The 20,140-nt window shown below is 45.7% G+C and overlaps 1 protein-coding gene across 1 annotated transcript in view; it reads left to right on the forward strand.

The window, feature by feature from the left end:
• Window positions 1–20,140, forward strand: part of LOC122920124 — an 80,460-nt gene that overhangs the window by 8,306 nt on the left and 52,014 nt on the right. Inside the window, exon 2 of the mRNA XM_044269543.1 lies at window positions 16,407–16,467. The gene's annotated coding sequence lies outside the window, so the exon portion shown is untranslated. The remainder of the gene's footprint in view (window positions 1–16,406; window positions 16,468–20,140) is intronic.

The raw sequence follows: 20,140 nt of genomic DNA on the forward strand, positions 1-20,140 counted from the left end.
GACCAGGTCAATGCCACACAGAGTTCTAGCAGCAGACACATCTCTAGAACAACTGTTAAGAGGAGACTGTGTGAATCAGGCCTTCATGGTAGAATATCTGCTAGGAAACCACTGCTAAGGACAGGCAACAAGCAGAAGAGACTTGTTTGGGCTAAAGAACACAAGGAATGGACATTAGACCAGTGGAAATCTGTGCTTTGGTCTGATTAGTCCAAAATTGAGATCTTTGGTTCCAACCACCGTGTCTTTGTGCGACGCAGAAAAGGTGAACAGATGGACTCTACATGCCTGGTTCCCACCGTGAAGCATGGAGGAGGAGGTGTGATGGTGTGGGGGTGCTTTGCTGGTGACACTGTTGGGGATTTATTCAAAATTGAAGGCATACTGAACCAGCATGGCTACCACAGCATCTTGCAGCGGCATGCTATTCCATCTGGTTTGCGTTTAGTTGGACCATCATTTATTTTTCAACAGGACAATGACCCCAAACACACCTCCAGGCTGTGTAAGGGCTATTTGACCATGAAGGAGAGTGATGGGGTGCTACGCCAGATGACCTGGCCACCACAGTCACCGGACCTGAACCCAATCGAGATGGTTTGGGGTGAGCTGGACCGCAGAGTGAAGGCAAAAGGGCCAACAAGTGCTAAGCATCTCTGGGAACTCCTTCAAGACTGTTGGAAGACCATTTCAGGTGACTATCTCTTGAAGCTCATCAAGAGAATGCCAAGAGTGTGCAAAGCAGTAATCAAAGCAAAAGGTGGCTACTTTGAAGAACCTAGAATATGACATATTTTCAGTTGTTTCACACTTTTTTGTTATGTACAGTATATAATTCCACATGTGTTAATTCATAGTTTTGATGCCTTTAGTGTGAATCTACAATTTTCATAGTCATGAAAATAAAGAAAACTCTTTGAATGAGAAGGTGTGTCCAAACTTTTGGTCTGTACTGTATGTCTGTCTTATGGCTTTTTTACATGTATCTTTCATGTATTCTCCTATTAGATGGGAGTCCTGGAACTGTAACTAAATATTTATAGAATATACTGTATGTTCAATATGCCAAAAATACAGTATTTCAGTTGGTAATGCCCCTTTAAGTTTTATTTTCGGCCCTTGGAATTGGTGTAGGCTGACAATGTGGCCCCCAACCAGAAAAGGTTGTGCACCACTGCTATAGACCAACTGCACATTTCTCAGGGTTTATGGTTAGGCCAGCATCACTAATGGAGTCTATCACAGCCTGTACGTTCCAGAGGTGACTTCTCCAATCAGATGAAAAAATTACCACGTCATCAAGGTAAGCGGCAGCATAGTCATGATGTGGCCTCACGATTAGGTCCATCAACCTCTGAAATGTAGCGGGGGCTCCATGACACCCGAACGGCATCACTGTGTACTGGAACAGCCCTTCTGGAGTGGAGAATGCTGTCTTTTCTTTTGCATCATCTGATAATGGTATCTGCCAATACCCTTTTGTAAGGTCCAGGGTCGTGATATACCTTGCTTTCCCAAGCCTCTCAATTAGTTCATCTACTGTGGGTATGGGGAACGCATCGAATGTTGACACCTCATTTAGCTTCCGGAAATCATTACAAAATCTCCAAGTCCCATTGGGCTTCGGGATTAGGACAATAGGGCTTGACCACTCACTGGTAGATTCCTCAATGACCCCTTACTCAAGCATGCGCCTGACCTCAGAGGATACCGCTTTCTGCGTGCTTCTGGTATCCTGTAGGGCTTTAGATTCACCTTACTGTGGGGCTCAGTTCTCACATAATGTTTTATCAGGTGGGTATGGCATGGTTGGTCAGAAAACCTTCCTCTATTTTTCTGCAGAAACTCTTTTACTTCTTGTTTCTGGGGTACCTCACAAATTTTTACCGTGGGAATTGGTGATGACACCTCCTTAATCATAGTCTGTGTGGCCACCAATGACTCCCGAACTTTCCATGGCTTGATCATATTTATGTGGTTGGTGCACCTTATAGTTCACCTCGCCCATTTTTTCCGAAATCTCGTAGGGACCCTGCCACTTTGCCAGAAACTTACTTTCTACAGTGGGAACTAAAATCAGGACCCTATCCCCAGGATTAAAGTCCCTTACCTTGGCAGACCTGTTAAAGATTCTGCTTTGACCATCCTGAGCTCTTTGCAGATGCATCACGGTCGCTATCCGGTCTTGCATGTCAGCCACATGTTCGATGATGCTCTTATAGGGAGTAGCCTCAATCTCTTTAGGCCATATAGTAACTCAAACAGCGAGAAGCCTGTAGAAGCCTGGGGCACCTCCCTAATAGAGAACATAAGGTATGGTAGGAGGCAGTCCCAGTCCCGACCAACCTTTTCTACCACTTTTTTTTAACATCTGTTTCAGGGTCTTGTTAAACCTCTCGACCAACCCATCTGTCTGGGGGTGATACACAGAGGTACATATCTGGGTGATTTTGAACAAATTTCACAATTCTTTCATAACCCTTGACATAAAGGGGGTACCCTGGTCCGTGATAATTTCTTTAGGGATCCCTGTGCGGGAGAACATGAAAAATAATTCCCGGGCAATATTTTTGGACGCCATGTTTCGTAAGGGTACCGCTTCCGGGTACCTTGTGGCATAATCTAACACAACCAAGATATACTGGTGTCCCCTAGCCGACTTAACAATGGGACCCACCAAATCCATTGCGACTTTTTCAAATGGTACCTGAATGTTGGGCAGAGGCACACTGCAAAAGGGACTGCAAAAATGGGAGGTCGGGGCCCTTATCTGGCAGGTGGGACAGGACTTGCAGTATAATTCTACTTCCTTGTACACTCCAGGCCAGAAAAATCTTTGTAGTACCCTCTCCTGTGTTTTGCTAACACCCAAATGACCCTCAAATATGTGGTTATGTGCGAGATCTAGTACCATATGTCTATAGCGTTTTGGCACCAAAAGCTGCTCCACAATTTCATTGTTGCATTTGTTAACTCGATGCAGCAGGTTTCCATTCATGGCAAAATGCTGAAATTTCTGGTCAGCTTCTGGTACCTGTGGTACACCATCTATCACGTTAACATTTCCGGGAGCACTCATGAGAGTGGGGTCTCTCAATTTCTCCGTACCAAAGTTACCCTTAGACACCCTAAAGTCCAACACATTTTCCCCGGTTGGGGAAGCTTCATTTTCCTCGGCTAAAACCTCCAATGGAAAAGTGTCATTATCAGGTACGTCACATAACACCACCTTTTCACCAGACATTTCAGTTAACATGACATCTTCACTTTGCACCTTATTGGCACCATTGTTTTCAATGGTCTCTTTCTTTAAACCATTGTATTCAATGGGCAACTCACAGCAATGATTATTTGAAGGAGAAGGCACAGATTCTGCAGGAGTGTTTTTCCTCTCTCAAAACTTCCAAAACAAGGGAAAGTCCCGGCCCAATATCATATCATGCATAAGTCTTTTTACAACCCCGACTTCATAGGTTATAGTCCCATCCAGAGTCTCCAGCTTAACCTGAGCCACCGGGTATGATTTTGCATCCCCACATTTACTCTTTTGTCCGGCACATAATTCCCAGCCACGAAGCTGGCATGCACTAAGGTGACCAGACTACCAGAGTCCAACAGAGCCCTGATGGAGCAGTCATTTATCACCATGGTACACATCTGCGGCTCAGTCTGTAGTCCTGGTGAGGCTATCTACCTGCACACTCCATGGGCTCAGAGGTCAGAGGGCAATAGGCAGCAATGTGTCTCCACTCACGGCACCTACAGCACTGGGGCGCCCCGGGTCTCCTAGGCGAGAAGACCTCTCCGAGACTCAGACTTATGTCCTAGCCTAACCTCTAGAGCCTGATTCCCTCTTGCACCCTTCCACACACCCCCAACAACCGGAACTCTTTTACCCACGGATAACACAAATCAGGTACTCCGGGGAGGTTTTGGTGCGGCAGGGACATCACAGAGGTAGTCCTTAGCCACCAGGAACCTTTCCACCAGGTTTACGAGCTGATCTGCAGTTTTGGGGTCTCCATGTCCGACCCACCGTTGCAACTCCGCCGGGAGGGCTCTGAAGTAGTGATCCACCACTACTTTCTCCACAATTTGGTCCAATGTAGAAGACTCAGGTTCCAGCCACTTCCATACAAGATGGAGGAGGTCAAACGTCTGGGATCGGACCGGCTTGTCCATGGTGTAGCTCCATGGTGTAGACCACAGGGTTAAAGTCCAAACGTTGCTTTATTTTGTTTTTATAACACTCCGGCAATAAAGGCAAACCCAGTTATAAATTCACTGGGTAAGGTGAAGGTCCAGCACGACAAAACATAAACCAAACCTGTCACGGACGGTGTACAGGAAACAAGGCAAAGCAACATGCATAAATGACTCGCTGGATCCAAAAGCTAAGGAACAAAAGGGAGACCCCTGCAGAAGACCTGGCACTTTCCCTGGCTGCTCAGCCTATGCAAAGATCCGAATGGTGGAGGTTTGCATATCCACGTACCTTGACTATATAACCCCTGAGCACCCTACAATAGTGAGGGGACACGACCACCGGCTCCCTACACAAGATACGGAGGGAGTCAGGGTCACCTGGGATCCAGCAAACAGAAAATAACAGATACATGTTCAACACTTAACTTAGTAGCAGAGAGGAGAACAAGATCAGCATGCACACACACTCCAGGAAGAAGTATAAGCCGCCCAGAAAAGCATTCTGGGGACGAATTTAAAGGGAAGCAATTAGTCCAACACATGACAGCTGAGAGAGGCTAACGAGATGAGGAACTGAATACCACAACAAAGAAAGTCAAGGAGGAGGTTCTGAAAGGCCTCTGTCAGAGCTTCTCAGCTGTCTGGTTGTGACAGTACCCCTCCCTCTACAAGTGGACTCCGGACACTCAGAACCCACCTTTTCAGGATGGGACCTATGGAAAGCCCTGATGAGACGAGAGGCCTTAATGTCCTTCACTGGGACCCACATCCTCTCCTCAGGACCATACCCCTCCAAATGAACAAGGCACTGAAGAGAACCGCGGACAAGACGAGAATCCACAATCCTAGAGACCTGAAATTCAAGATTCCCATCAACCATAATCGGAGGAGGAGGCAAAGGCGAGGGTACAATGGGTTGAACATAAGGTTTCAATAAGGACTTATGAAAAACATTATGGATCTTCCAAGTCTGAGGAAGATCAAGACGGTATGCAACAGGATTGATGACAGACAGGATTTTGTAAGGCCCAATAAACCTAGGACCCGACTTCCAGGAGGGAACCTTCAATTTGATATTCTTGGTGGACAACCACACCAGATCACCAACATTCAGGTCCGGACCAAGCACACATCTCTTATCTGCCACACGCTTATATCTCTCACTCATGCTCTTTAGATTATCCTGAATCTTTTGCCAAATAGATGACAAAGACGAGGAGAATCTGTCCTCATCAGGTAAACCAGAAGACCCCTCTCCCGAGAAAGTCCCAAACTGCGGATGAAACCCATATGCACCAAAAAATGGTGACTTATCAGAGGACTCCTGACGACGGTTATTTAAAGCAAACTCAGCAAGGGACAAAAAAGAACACCAATCCTCTTGATTCTCCGCCACAAAACAGCGCAGATATGTCTCCAGATTCTGATTGACGTGCTCTGTCTGGCCATTCGACTGCGGGTGGAAAGCAGAAGAGAATGACAACCGAACCCCCAAGCGAGAACAGAAAGCCTTCCAGAATCTGGAAACAAACTGCGTGCCCCTATCAGAGACTATGTCTGAAGGAATACCGTGCAATTTGACAATGTGATCAATAAATGCCTGCGCCAGCGTCTTAGCATTGGGCAAACCAGGGAAAGGGATGAAATGCACCATTTTGCTAAAACGGTCCACCACCACCAGAATCACAGTCTTCCCCGAGGAACGAGGCAGGTCCGTTATGAAGTCCATGGACAGATGTGTCCAAGGACGGGAAGGAATGGGTAAGGGAAGGAGAGGACCTGATGGCCGTGAATGAGGGACTTTGGCACGAGCGCAAGTCTCGCAGGCTGCCACAAAACCCTCAACCGACTTACGAAGCGCAGGCCACCAGAATCTCCGAGCGATGAGATCCAGTGTGGCTCTTACCCCCGGGTGCCCAGCAAGGACCGTATCGTGGTGTTCTTTAAAAATCTTGTGTCTTAAAGCGAGAGGCACAAACAACCTCCCAGGAGGACAAAGATCAGGAGCCTCTGACTGGGCTGCCTGCACCTCTGCCTCCAATTCAGGAAAAAGAGCCGAGACCACCACACCTTCAGCCAAAATGGGACCCGGGTCTTCAAAATTCCCGCCTCCCGGAAAACAACATGACAGGGCATCTGCCTTCACATTCTTAACTCCAGGGCGGAACGTGACAACAAAATTAAACCTAGAAAAGAACAAAGACCATCTGGCCTGTCTCGGGTTCAGACGCTTGGCTGACTCCAAGTAGGCCAGATTTTTATGGTCAGTAAATACGGTAATAGGGTGTCTGGCTCCCTCTAGCCAATGGCGCCATTCCTCAAAAGCCAACTTGATGGCCAACAATTCCCTATCTCCCACATCGTAATTTCTCTCTGCGGAGGAGAGTTTTCTTGAGAAAAAGGCACACGGTCGCCAATTGGCAGGAGAGGAACCCTGAGACAAGACCGCCCCCACACCCACCTCAGAAGCATCAACCTCAACTATGAAGGGTAAAGAAACATCAGGTTGCACCAAGATGGGAGCGGAAGCAAAACTCTCCTTGATATCAGAAAAAGCCTTACGCGCCTCTACTGACCAAGAAGAAAAATCTACCCCCTTTCTGGTCATATCAGTGAGTGGTTTAACAATAGAAGAATAATTCAAAATGAACTTCCTGTAATAATTGGCAAAGCCCAAAAAACGCATCAGCGCCTTCTGATTCTCAGGAAGCTCCCACTCAAGCACAGCGCGGACCTTCTCGGGGTCCATGCGAAAACCAGAAACGGAGAGAAGAAACCCCAGAAATTGAATTTCTGGAACCGCAAACACACATTTTTCCAGTTTCGCATATAATTTATTCTCCCGCAGGATGAGCAAGACCTGACGTAAATGTTCCTTATGAGTTTTGAAATCGGGAGAAAAAATCAAAATGTCATCCAAATACACCAATACAAATTTTCCCATCAAATGATAAAAAATGCTGTTCACGAAATGCTGAAAAACGGCTGGGGCATTCATCAAACCAAAAGGCATAACCAAATTTTCAAAATGGCCCTCAGGGGTATTGAAGGCCGTCTTCCATTCGTCCCCTTCTCTGACCCTGACCAGGTTGTATGCCCCTCTTAGATCTAATTTGGAAAAGACTTTAGCCCCAACAACCTGGTTAAACAGGTCCGGGATCAGAGGAAGCGGATAAGGGTCACGAATTGTGATACTGTTCAGCTCCCTGAAATCCAGACAAGGTCTTAAAGAACCATCTTTTTTCTTAACAAAGAAAAAACCAGCGGCAACAGGTGACTTCGAGGGTCGTATGTGTCCTTTTCTCAGACTCTCAGAGATATAAGCACGCATAGCGATCCTCTCAGGTTGGGAAAGATTGTATAAACGAGATTTAGGCAGCTTGGCGTCTGGGGTGAGATTAATAGGGCAATCGTACTCCCTGTGCGGGGGCAAAACCTGAACTCCACTCTCAGAGAAGACATCCGAAAATTCAGAGAGAAAAGATGGTACAGTCTTAGTAGCAACCTCAGAAACAGATGTCATGAGGCAATTCTCTCTGCAAAAGTCACTCCAACCATTTATTTGCCTCGCTTGCCAATCAATGGTGGGGTTATGCTTAGTGAGCCAGGGCAGCCCCAACACCAGAGGGGTAGGCAAACCGCTAAGGACGAAACATGACACATCCTCAACATGAGCATCACTCACAATTAAATGGATATTGTGAACTATGCCCTTTAATGATTTCTGAGAAAGTGGAGCGGAATCGATGGCAAAAACAGGAATATCCTTTCCCAAAGTGCGCACCTGGAAACCATGAGTTATCGCAAATTGATTATCAATGAGATTGACCGCTGCTCCACTATCCACAAAAATCTCACAAAAAATGTTCTTGCTCTCTAGCGCCACCCTAGCTGGCAGGACAAAACGGGAACTACAAGCAAACGGAAAACCTTCAATTTCCGCCTCAACCCTGCCAATAGTAACAGACGGAACATTTTTAAAAGATTTTTCCTGTTTGTTTCTTTATTACTCCCAGAAAACTGCCTGAATCTCCTAGAGGGACAAATATTTGCCAAATGATTTATACCTCCACAACAAAAACAAACCCTCCCATGCGAGCTGAATCTTCTATTGTCAGAAGCAATCAACCCCAGCTGCATGGGCTCCTGCTCAGAAGGGGCTGACAGCGACTGAGACCCCTGCGCACAGAATGGGACCGCTGCACTGTCCTGGGACTGAGTATGACAGGAAGGGGACATCTCTCCTCTCTTTCTAAGACGCCTGTCAATATGAACGGCCTGAGACATAGCAGAGTCAAAAGAAATAGGCCTCTCATGAAAGGCAAATGCATCTTTCAATCCCTCTGAAAGACCATGGCAAAATTGACTTCGGAGTGCAGCATCATTCCAACCAGTATCAACTGCCCATCTCCGAAATTCTGAGCAGTATATTTCTGCGGATTGTTTACCCTGGCATAATAGACGTAGTCTAGACTCAGCCAGAGCAATACGATCCGGATCATCATATATCTGACCCAGGGCTAAAAAGAATTCATCCACTGAACGGAGAGGCCGTGCCCCCTCCGGCAGCGAAAAGGCCCAGGACTGAGCGTTACCTCTGAGCAGCGATATAATGATCCCCACCCTCCGTTCCTCATCACCAGAGGAATGGGGAAGAAGGCGAAAATGGAGTTTGCAAGCCTCTCTAAAACGCCCAAAATTCTCACTACCCCCGGAGAACGTATCCGGGAGCGAGATCTTAGGCTCAGAACAAACTCCATGAACGCAAGCTGAACCGGTCACTTGAAGCTGAGAAAAAGTCTTACGGAGATCAGCTACCTCCAATGAAAGACCCTGGAAGCGTTCAGCCAAAAGTGAAACCGGATCCATGCTTGAGACGGTTTCGGCGGCTTATAATGTCACGGACGGTGTACAGGAAACAAGGCAAAGCAACATGCATAAATGACTCGCTGGATCCAAAAGCTAAGGAACAAAAGGGAGACCCCTGCAGAAGACCTGGCACTTTCCCTGGCTGCTCAGTCTATGCAAAGATCCGAATGGTGGAGGTTTGCATATCCACGTACCTTGACTATATAACCCCTGAGCACCCTACAATATTGAGGGGACACGACCACCGGCTCCCTACACAAGATACGGAGGGAGTCAGGGTCACCTGGGATCCAGCAAACAGAAAATAACAGATAAATGTTCAACACTTAACTTAGTAGCAGAGAGGAGAACAAGATCAGCATGCACACACACTCCAGGAAGAAGTATAAGCCGCCCAGAAAAGCATTCTGGGGAGGAATTTAAAGGTAAGCAATTAGTCCAACACATGACAGCTGAGAGAGGCTAACGAGATGAGGAACTGAATACCACAACAAAGAAAGTCAAGGAGGAGGTTCTGAAAGGCCTCTGTCAGAGCTTCTCAGCTGTCTGGTTGTGACAAAACCAAAATAAACACCTGCCCGTCTGGTCTCTGGCTAATACAGTGAAGATCCTAGCTCATCTATTGAACACAGGTCACACAGATAATTCGGCTTCTCTAGCCAGCAGGGCAGCCAGCTTCCCAGACTTTCTCCAGGCATTACTCTCCCCAGACTGACAGCCTGGACTGTGCTTTATTTCCCCTTTAGGCCCCCTGCACACAATCAGGATTGCGTGCGGATTTTCCGCGCGGATTTGCGTGCGGAAAATCCGCACCGTAGGTCATGTACATTGTATTCTATGAGAATTTGAAATTCTCAATGCGCACGATGCGGATTTTTTCCGTGCGGATTTTGACCTGCGGTGCGGATTTTAAAATCCGCGACATGTCAATTAATTTTATTTTTCCTGACCGGATTTTCTTAATTCACTTAGTGAAATCCGCATGCGGAAAATCCGCACCAAATCCGCACGCAAATCCGCATGCAAATCCGCACCAATTAATGCGGATTGACCGCACGGATTTGCCTGTGAACACCTGCGGATTTCAGTGCGGATTCTCCGCACATGAATCCTGAACGTGTGCATGTACCCTAACGATCCCAGCTGCCTTCAGCTGGGAATCCCTCAGAATAGGGGAAAATCTGCCCCGGAATGGGGTGGACTAGGGAGGTCCCTCTACCAAGCCTACCTTCTCCCAGGCCAATAAAATCCAGCCTATAAACTTAACAAAACTGTCTCCGCAACCTTCACATTGCTGAGACCCTTTTAACCACTGGATTTTATTTACCTCACCCTGATGAGGAAGCTGGGTGGGATATACACCCCTTTCAGGACTTTACCATACACTATTCTGTTCATCTTACCACAGGACATAAATTTGAATAGAAAATATCTGTTGCAGATTAGAGGTAGAATTTGTTGCAAAAGGGTATAATCTGCTGCGACAATCTATGACATAAATTAACATGTTACGTGTTTAGTAACCAAACCACATGATGGATTTGTTTTTCCCACTGTGTGCAGATACAAGATAGGTAGATGCAGGTTTCATCTGTTACTCACAGCTATCTCCAGAACTGGGTGGTTCAACACCTTCCATCCCACCTGATGAAGTGGCCACTGGTCACCACATCCAGGCAGCAGGTTAATAAAGTGGTGGCCATGCAGGTGCACAGCTCTCGCTATTCATTTTTCCGAGAGTCACATAAATGGCCAAGCACATTTGCTTGGCTCACTCCAACAAAAGTGAATGGAGGCAACATCATAGTCTCCTATGCATTGTCTGCAAATTGAGATATATAGTTGAAAAAGTAACTGTACAATGATAAACAACCAGAATCAAATGGGGAGGCAAACCTTAAAAGAGGTTAAACCATGATTAATGTAAAAACAATTAAAACCAGAGATCATATAGTACATGACAAAGCTAGAGCCAGCCCTGTACTGCACATGTATCCAGAGATCTCTCCATTCATTTCTCCAATCATTCTGGGCAGATTAGAGGAGTGTCCTTTCACAGGGGTCTTCTTTCTTCTGTAGATCTCTCCCTATCACACCTCAGAAGGGAGTTGAAGGATTAAACTGAGCATGTGCAGCCTTCTCAGTAAGTAGGACAAAGAAATAAGAACAAAAACAAACAGCAGGTGGCACTATACAGATACATTTTATTAAATAACTAAGTGACTATACTAAATGTTTAATTACATGCAATTACAAACCAGTTGCTGTTTTTAAAATTGTAGAATATTTTTCATGGGACAACACCTTTAACTATTGCACAATGCAGCCAGTCAACAGTTGAAAACACTTGACTCATATTGACTTAGTTCACAACAGTTCTAACTATAGTCCTGACCCTACTCTGGTTAACCAGAGCGCTCCATAACGTCACACCAATCGTCTATTAAATGGATTTGCTACAATAATTTCCCAATGATCCTTACTTACTTAATTATGGATTATTTGCCAATCAAAAATTGTCCTCTCTGCGTTTCATCTGACCTCATATTTTATAGTTCTTTACATAATTTGCAGGCAGTCCAGAATTAGCTTTTTTGTGGTTGATGGAGTTGGAAACAGAGACTTCAGCACAGACTGAGACCCAGGAGAGCTGACGATGGAATTCATCAGCTTGTTTTTGTCTGCTGCTCTCTTTCTATTGTAATGTCTGGCTGCTCAGCTAAAACCTCAGTTTTGTTCGCAGAGCCAAGTAAAATAGGTTATGTTATCTGTAATGGGATGTAAACGATCATCTTATACCTTTCATGAAGTGTCCATATTAGGAATTCCTCCGATTAGATATATTAATGAGCTAAATTACCCCTAGTTCTGTGATCACACTTCCTATAAATATAGACACAGTCTAAGGGGAAGCACTCAGCAAAAGCACCATCTCTGTCAAAGCGCCATTTTGCCTTAGCGCTTGGCAGTTAATCATGGCAGTTAGACAGGGCAGGAGACGGAGATGCTTTGTGTACTACTCAAACAAAGTTACACACAGCACAGGTATGCTACGATATAGTTTCACTCAGGCTCTGGCTGCTCTTCTCATCACTATGGCTGTCTACTTTCAAATTCAACCACACTGTCCACCCTTTGTCCCTTCTCTCCACATCAGTCCCCCCTCCTTCCCTCACCCATGTTAAGTTCCCATACACTTCATACCCTCATACATTACACTGACCCATATTCCTCCACGGTGCAGCTTAAAAAACACCAATATAAATCTTTCAACCACTTGCTGTCTCTTTCTGTTCTCCTGCTACTAGCTGAAGGGGATATTTCACCAAATGCTGGTCCTCCCTCTGTTGCTAACTTCTCCTCTGCCACACACAGAAACTCAAAAAATCGAATTAATGTTCAGTGCACATCCTCTCCAGTCTCTTTTAACTGCGCACTCTGGAACGCACAATCAGTTCTAAACAAACTACCCACAATTCACGATTTCTTCCTCTCACACTCTCTGAACTTGCTAGCCCTTACAGAAACCTGGCTTCAACCCTCTTGACACTGCTTCCCCTGCTGCCCTATCCTATGGTGGACTTCACTTCTCCCATACCACCAGACCTGATGACAGGCACGGTGGATGAGTAGGCATATAACATTTAAGGTTATTCCCCCTGTACCTTGTCTCACATTCCCCTCTTTTGAGGTTCACACCATTAGACTCTTCCATCGATTCCCCTGAGAGTTGCAGTTGTCTATAGTCCCCCAGGCTCACCCCACCAATTTCTGGATCACTTTGCAGCTTGGCTTCCTCACTTCCTCTCTTCTGAATCACCAACTCTTATTATGGGTGATTTTAATATCCCCCATTGATGATCCTAACTCCCCATCAGCGGCTCACTTTCTTTCTTTAACCTCCTCTCTTGGCCTATCACAACTTACTTCCTCTGCTACGCATGAACTGTGCAATATACTTGATCTAGTCTTCCGTCATTGTTCAGTCTCCAACTTTAGTAACTTATCCTTCCCACTTTCTGACCACAATCTTCTTTCATTTACCATAAAGACATCTCATTTTTCTCATGGCAATCCTACTTTTCACATTTACATTTATTTACATTAACTACTTTTCACATTTATTAACTGCCAGCAACTTATTAACACCCTACAACTAGCTCTTACCCCAATCACTTCCCTCCCCTGTCCAGACTTGGCTGCCAATCATTACAACCAGACCCTCAAAACCACCCTAGATGAAGTTTTTCCAATATTAATCCGACCCTGTCGACACAGAACACGGCAACCCTGGCACACACCTGAAACACGTTTTCTACAGCGCTGCTCCAGATGTGCAGAACGCTTATGGAGAAAATTGCGAATATCAGCAGACTATAAATTTATGCTCAAAACATACAATTCGGCTCTCAACATTGCCAAACAAAAGTACTTCACCTCTCATCTCCTCACTCTGAAATAACCCAAAACAACACTTTTCATTCCCTTCTAAGCCCTAAAGTTCCAGAACCTGTCACTGACCTCTGCGCTGATGGCATGGCCACTTACTTCAGAGACAAGATTGGCAGTATCCGGCAGGAAATAATCTCTTATTCCCCAAATAATTTCAATCCTCCTCCCTCCAATTCCTCCACATGCTCTCTCTCCTCTTTTGACCCTATGACAGAGGAAAAAGTCTCCAGGCTTCTCTCTTCTTCTCGACCCACAACCTCTAGCAGTGATCCTATTCCATCACACCTCTTCCAGTCCCTCTCCCCGGCTGTCATCACTCACCTAACTACAATTTTTAACCTCTCTCTCTTCTGGTATCTTTCCCTCCTCTTTCAAACACTCTATTATAACCCCACTACTAAGGAAACCATCTCTTGACCCGACCTGTGCTGCTAACCAGTGACGTGCCTAGAGTGCCCCCAGTAATAATAACACCCTATATTGTGCTCCAGGTAATAATCCCTGTATAGTGTCCCCAGAAATAATAGAATTGCCCCTACAGTGCCTCCCCAATAGCAACGCCCCCCACGCTGCCCCATACAGTAATTTACCCCACACTGCCCCATATATAAATTTGCCCCACACTGCCCCATATAGTAATTTGCCCCACACTGCCCCCACACAGTAATTTTCCCCACACTGCCCCATATAGTAATATACCCCACACTGCCCCCACACAGTAATTGCCCCCACACTGCCCCATACAGTAGTGTCCCCCACACTGCCCCCACACAGTAATTGCCCCCACACTGCCCCCACTACCCCCATATAGTAATTTTCCTCACACAGTAGTTTCCCTCACATTGCCCCATATAGTAATTTGCCCCCACATAGTAATCCCTCCCATAATTATTGCCCCACATAGTAATCCCTCCCATAATAATTTGCCCCCACACAGTATCCCACCACAATATTTCCCCCACCCCTCATGTCCTCCTGTGTCCCCCAAAGTTGGCACATAAAATAAAAAAATAAAATAAAAGCTAAATACTCACCTATGTCCAGGTGCTTACTCGCAGAGGAAGGTGCGCACACTTCACTGTGCTGCTGCGTCCTGCACAGGCGCGCGCGATTACGTCATCACGCACGCCTGCGTCGGGATTTCACTACCGCATAGGCCTCATTCTTGTCTTGACTACTGCAACGCATTACTAATCGGTCTCCCTCTCACTAAACTCTTCCCCCTTCAGTCTGTTCTAAATGCTGCAGCCAGGCTCATCTATCCATCCAACCGCTACACTGAGGCTACTAGTCTGTGCCAGTCACTTCACTGGTTGCCCATACACCACAGAATACAGTTCAAACTTCTCACCCACAAAGCTCTCCACAGTGCTGCACCTCCATACATCTCCTCCCTCATCTCCATCTACCACCCTATTCGTGCTCTCCGTTCTGTTAGCGACCTAAGATTAGTAACCTCCATAATTTGTACCTCTCACTCCCGTCTTCAAGACTTTTCTCGAGCTGCACCTACTCTCTGGAATATTCTGCCCCGAAATACTAGGTCAATTCACAACTTCTCCACCTTCAAATATGCTTCAAAAACACATCTTTTCAGGCAGGCTTATCAAGCTACCTAAAATGACTTTTCCCAGACTAAACCTTTCCCCCACCAACTCCTCTGGCCTAAACTCGATCCTCTAGTAGTCCCAAACCCAAAGCAGATTGGCCGGCACCACTCCTGTCAGTTCAATAATGGCTGTAATCCTACTTATCACAATCAACTACCTTATGTGTCACCCCCAATTTCTCATAGATTGCAAGCTCTTGCAAGCAGGGCCCTAACTCCTAGTGTTTCAGTTGCATATTAGCCAGTTACTTTTGTTTTGTACATGAACCCTATGAATTTGTAAAGTGCTGCGGAATATGGTGGCGCTATATAAATTTTTTTATTATTATTATTATTATTGTTATATGTCTAAGTCAAATATCGTAATAATGTAAGCGTAATACAAATTACTCTCCCAGACATCTAGCTCCCACCCTCTGACACTAATGCTGACACCTGACTCTGACACCAAACTTTGATACCTAATGCTCAAGCTCAGATGACACCTAAGACTGGCACCTGATACTCAAGCTGACATGACACCTGATACTGGCACCTGATGCTGACACCCGACTCTCTTGCTGACTCCTGACTTTGATGATGACACCTGACTCTAATATCTGATTCTGATGCTAAAACTTGATACTGACACCTGAGGCTGACAGTTGACTGTAAAATTGGCAATTGATGCTAACACCTCACTCTGACACCTGACTCTCATGCTGACTCCTGACTTTGACCCCTCGCTTTGATGCTGACACCTGACTCTGACACCTAACTAATGCTGACACCTGACTCTGATGCTAACACTTGATGCTGACACCTGGCTGTGATGCTGACACCTAAGGCTGACAGTTGAATCTGATACCGACACCTGATGCTGATATGAAATGCCAAATGATGACACTTAACTCTGACACCTGATTGACATCTGACTCTGATGCTGACATTTGAATCTGATATGTGTCTAGTCAATACCCAAACATCTGTTTATTGTTTACTATTGTTTTTTTTTATTACCACATTCAAGCATGCACAATTTGTGATTGGCTAACAAATTTGGTCTAGCCTCCTCTGTAACTGTATTCATGTAATTTGTGATAAATGCAGACTGTACTTTCACTATTAGATGCTTTTCATTTTGCAGCTATGTTGTAGAAAGTGCCAGGGACTATTAAACCTGGAGGCAGTCTATATATGTAAAGTATTTGGTTAATATGAAGACAGTAGTACTGTCTTTAGTTGACTCGATTATTGACTTGTACTGACTTGAGTTTTTTTTTTCAAGAAGATCTTCCTAATGAGACTGTCACAGCATCTGCAAAAAAAATCGAGAACAAGTGCACAACCAAGTAAGTTCCGTATTACATTATACATTTCTAATTATATAATATTAATAATATCAATAATGAGCAAATCAATTTTAAACTATTAAATCCCTTACGAATTTCACAAAAATGTGTCTGCAAAACAAATCTGAAGTTTTTTGATTGATTTCAGATGAACTGTGTATAAACGGTGCCCAGCATCATTTTACTGTAGACATCACCATGAGTGAGGAAGAAGATGAAGGATCACATGACACTGGGAGGAAGTAGGGAGGAGGGCTTGCCCTGATTGGCTCAGAGGCTGACAGACGACCTGGATAAGCCAATCAGGGTGAAAACTGAGGAAGCTTCTTTGCTGAGAATGTCTTAGGCTAGGTCTACACGACGACATGTGTCGTGCAACAATAAGTCACGCGACAGGGCACAACTACACTGCAACATTTGTCGCGCAACATTTTGTCGCACCAATGTCGTGCAACGATTTTTATAATAATAGTCTATGGTGTTGCAATGCGACATGCGACATGCTGCGAATGCGACAGTCACAGAAAAATCCATCTCGAATAGATTTTTTGAGACTGTTGCATTGCAGTCGCAGTATGTCACATGGCGCAGTGCGACACCATAGACTATCATAAAAAATTGTCACGCGACATTGGTGCGACGAAATGTCGTGTGACAAATGTCGTTGTGTAGACCTAGCCTTAGAGTGAGGAAGAAAATGAAGGATCACATGACACTGGAAGGAAGTGGGGAGGAGGGCTTGCCCTTAATGGCTCAGAGGCTGACAGACGGCTTGGATAAGCCAATCCGGGTGGGAACAGAGGAAAGTTCTTTGCTGAGAATGTCATAGAACGGCATTATGTGTTCATCTTCTGACCTGGAAGGGTGTCATGTGGCAGTGTCAAAAGATATTACAGACACAAGCCACTAGTGTAAGTGTGATAGGGACACTGTAGGTAGCATAGGGAGAGAATAAGAATATCTAATTGATTAGATTTTAGGGATTTTGATTAGGGAAAGCTTTGAGTGAGTGATCGGATGCCACCCTGTTGTATGCTGGCAGCTGCAGATGTAGCAGGATTAAGGCTGCTTTCACACTAGCGTTCGGTATTCCGTTCGTGAGCTCCGTTTGAAGGAGCTCACGAGCGGACCCGAACGCAGCCGTCCACCCCTGATGCAGTCTGAATGGAGGCGGATCCGCTCAGACTGCATCAGTCTGGTGGCGTTCAGCCTCCGCTCCGCTCGCCTCCGCACGGACAGGCGGACAGCTGAACGCTGCTTGCAGCGTTCGGGTGTCCGCCTGGCCGTGCGGAGGCGTGCGGATCCGTCCAGACTTACAATGTAAGGCTACTTTCACACTAGCGTTCGGGCGGATCCGTTCAGAACGGATCCGCCCATAATAATGCAGACGGAGGCTCCGTTCAGTACGGATCCGTCTGCATTATTTTAGCAAAAAAAAGCTAAGTGTGGAAATAGCCTGGGACGGATCCGTCCAGACTTTCAATGTAAAGTCAATGGGGGACGGATCCGCTTGAAGATTGAGCCACATTGTGGCATCTTCAAACGGATCCGTCCCCATTGACTTACATTGTAAGTCTGGACGGATCCGCACGCCTCCGCACGGCCAGGCGGACACCCGAACGCTGCAAGCAGCGTTCAGCTGTCCGCCTGTCCGTGCGGAGGCGAGCGGAGCGGAGGCTGAACGCCACCAGACTGATGCAGTCTGAGCGGATCCGCCTCCATTCAGACTGCATCAGGGGTGGACGGCTGCGTTCGGGTCCGCTCGTGAGCTCCTTCAAACGGAGCTCACGAACGGAATACCGAACGCTAGTGTGAAAGCAGCCTAAGTCAATGGGGACGGATCCGTTTGAAGATGCCACAATGTGGCTCAATCTTCAAGCGGATCCGTCCCCCATTGACTTTACATTGAAAGTCTGGACGGATCCGTCCCAGGCTATTTCCACACTTAGCTTTTTTTTGCTAAAATAATGCAGACGGATCCGTACTGAACGGAGCCTCCGTCTGCATTATTATGGGCGGATCCGTTCTGAACGGATCCGCCCGAACGCTAGTGTGAAAGTAGCCTAACACACAAACTCTTAACTCAAATTTCTTAACTCGTTGTGTTATCTTGAAACAAAAGCCATTGAAAAGCAATTAAAGGTGTTTGCTTAACGCGTTTAGTTTAGATAACACGACTCATAAAGCATGTGTATTAACTGTACTACATCTGTAGTTCTGTATTACTAAACCCCCTACGAAATGATTTTTCCTATATATGAACAGCTTTTTTTTAATCCTCAGTTCATAGGCTTTCTAGCCAGCATCACCCTTATAGCATTTTTCTGCAAACTTTGAGCAACTGCGCATTTTTTCTTCTAAAAGCCATTTCAGTGCATTATACCTGTGTTATTAAAGCATTGCATATTACTGCAAGATATTGGGAAATTAAAGCATAAGCAATACTGCAATAATGCCATTTTATATCAGTGGCGTGTTATTAAACGCATTGCATATGCAAGATAGCGGGTAGTTACAGCAAAAGCAATACTGCAATAACCCCATTTTTATACCCGTGATATAGTTCAAAGACATTTTACCACAAACATTGCATCATTATTTCTGTTTTAGCAAAAGCATTACTGCCTAAGACCGTGTAGATCGAAAACATTTTTCTACAAATTTACATTGTTATACCTGTGATATTGAATGCATAGTTCAGACATTTTACTGCAGACATTGCATTGTTACATCCACATTAGCGAGCGCATTACTGCATAAGACTATGTAGTTTAAAGACATTTCACCACTAAAATTGCATTGTTATACCCAGGATATTGAATGCATACTTCAGACATATGCTTTATTATGGTGAGCTCAGGAACTTGTGATTCTGCTGATACTGTGGGTGTAGGCTCAAAACATGCCAAGCTCAGCTGCTGCTAGCTGTGTGTGGAGTGTGTGAGTATTTCCTGTGGTAGTGGCTCTTGCTGCAATCCTCTCACCAATCCTCCCTAGGACCAGGGCAGTGATAAGAGGGCACACCCTACTTCCCTTAGAGCACACTCTGAAGTTGGGGCTCCTGCCTGAAGGTGGTTGGAGTGCCCTCTGTGTTTTGGAATGCCCTCCTATCACTGTTCTGGTCCTAGAGATGTAGGTGCAGTGGCTGGCGTATAGTACTGGAGTCAGTAACCAAGCTAGTAGTAGAAGCTACTAATCTCTCTTTCCTAAAGTGCAGAATGGGAGTTGTAGTACATCCAAAGGTATCAAAACACAGTTTCAAACTCAGATCAGACCCCATCCATCAGCCCCCCATGTCAGGCATTAGCCCTCATGTCAGCCATCAGCCCCCATCCATCATGGCCCCATGTAAGCCTTCATGCCCCCGATGTCACTGTCACGACGGACGTGCACTCAGTATAACAGATAACGCACCAACCAGGCTCTGGACGAGAGACAGAGGAAGAGTCACCTCCTAGCTTATCCCTGACCTCTTTCCCTGCACTGCTCTGCCCACATGCAGACCTTGAAGGTAGGTGTGCTGTGTCCTCCAGCCTGGGCTGACAAAACCCTGAACTCCCTGAGATGGTGAAGTGGGAAAATAGAAGCAGCCTGCTCGCACAGAACCTGGATGGGATAGATGACACAAACAACCAAACTAGAAATGACACTTATCTTTGAGAGCAGGAACTGA

This window comes from Bufo gargarizans, chromosome 1 (assembly GCF_014858855.1).
Source record: "Bufo gargarizans isolate SCDJY-AF-19 chromosome 1, ASM1485885v1, whole genome shotgun sequence".
NCBI classification, from domain to species: Eukaryota; Metazoa; Chordata; class Amphibia; order Anura; family Bufonidae; genus Bufo; species Bufo gargarizans.